We start from the raw sequence: 1648 nt of genomic DNA, 5'->3' as shown, positions 1-1648 counted from the left end.
TCCAACCCGTTCTGACCTAAATCCTCCAGATGGAGCATCAGGGTTAGTACCTTCATCACATGCACACGTCTGCTGCCCCCTGGTGGAGGATCTTCAGATGGAGAGGGCCAGTTTCATTCATTACTGTTAGGATAAATGGGAATTCGACAAATGGAGCTGGTTTAACCTGCTTCACGTAATGCCTGACGACAGTTCCTGATCTCTGAGTTCTTCTGTTGGCGTAGATAAAACCTTCGGGTTCCTTGATGAAGCTTCTGTCACCAAAGACTCGAGATCCCAGGAAGGTGAGGGAAACGGCAGCTGGACTTCCGTTTCATTCTGAAGACGAGCTTTCTCCGTTCAAGCGTTTTAACCCTTAGAGCTTGATTAGCGAGCCTGTGCTCCGGTTGGTCATCAGGGTTCTGGTTGTCCTGGTCCGCGTGTGAGATGTGGGTGGTGTCTGGGTCTGTGGGAGACTTTCTCTGTTCAGAAGCTGGTCCTCCCTGACCTCAGAGGGACCCTATGAGTGACCTGTCCTCTTGTTTCTGAGATGTTTTTAGAAGATTAAATTGAAGGTTTGAGGTTTAAAATGATCAGAAGGTTTTGGGAGACGTCCTCCGTCTCCTGGTGGTGTTTGGACCAAGCGTCCGGCTGATGATCTGTCAGCGTCTCTGTCTGCAGACACAAACCTGTTATTGAGTCCTAGCTTGTGTCACTGGACGTCACCAGGACGCACGGCTGGGTGGAGTCTGTATGACATCACTCCTGTGGGGTTAAAGGGCGTCGCCGTGACACACAGCAACAAGCTCTCAGCTTTAGTGTGTGTGTGTGTGTGTGTGGCTCAGCGAGGACCGTGTTTTCACTTTGACTCACGTCTGACTCGCTAATTCCTTCCTGACATCATGAGAGCGTTTAGAGGAAACTTCTAACCAACAAGCGGTCGTTTGTCCGAAGCAGCAGAAACAATCATTCATCTAACAGAGCTTCAGGCGTTCCTTTCATCCTGTTGGATCAGGACTCCAGTGAAAAAGCAAAGAAAGTGAAGCTGACCTGCAGCAGCAGGACCAGGCTGAAACATCTTCATCTTCATGAGAAAACGTGGAGTCGGGCTCTGAAACAATTCCATTGGGAGCTTCAGGAAGTTCATCCACGACTCACTGATTTAAATCGCTGCTCCAGCTGTCTCAGTTCTGAAGGTCCAGATGGTCCAGCTCCATCCACAGATGTCCAATGGGATCTAGATCAGGGTTTAGAGAGGACCACTTCAGACGAGCCCGTGTTTGGTTCTGATCCATTCTGGGTGCTTTTAGCTGGCTGTGGTTTGGCCAGGACCTGACCAACATGTTTGGTTGTGACAGTCTCAAGGTTTCATTGGACCCTGGACGGATTCAGGACTTCCTGTTCCAGATTCACCAAAGCAGGTCCAGAACGGAGCCAACCCCTTCCTTGTTCCAGAGAAGGTCAGCGTTGTTAGAGCTGAGGTCCGGTTTCATCTTGTCAGTCCAGAGGACAATCTCCCTGTGGCTCCTCAGCATGTCTGGTGAATTCTGGTTTGGTTTCCCGGATCAGCAGAGGAGTCCTCCTCATGTCCGCCTTGCCTACCAGGGACAGATGGTGTGGTCGGACTCTGACGAACCTTGACCCTGGAGTTGACCTGTAAACTTGGAAG

The sequence above is a fragment of the Nothobranchius furzeri genome, chromosome 6 (assembly GCF_043380555.1).
Source record: "Nothobranchius furzeri strain GRZ-AD chromosome 6, NfurGRZ-RIMD1, whole genome shotgun sequence".
Lineage (NCBI taxonomy): Eukaryota > Metazoa > Chordata > Actinopteri > Cyprinodontiformes > Nothobranchiidae > Nothobranchius > Nothobranchius furzeri.
This window is presented reverse-complemented; position numbering follows the sequence as displayed.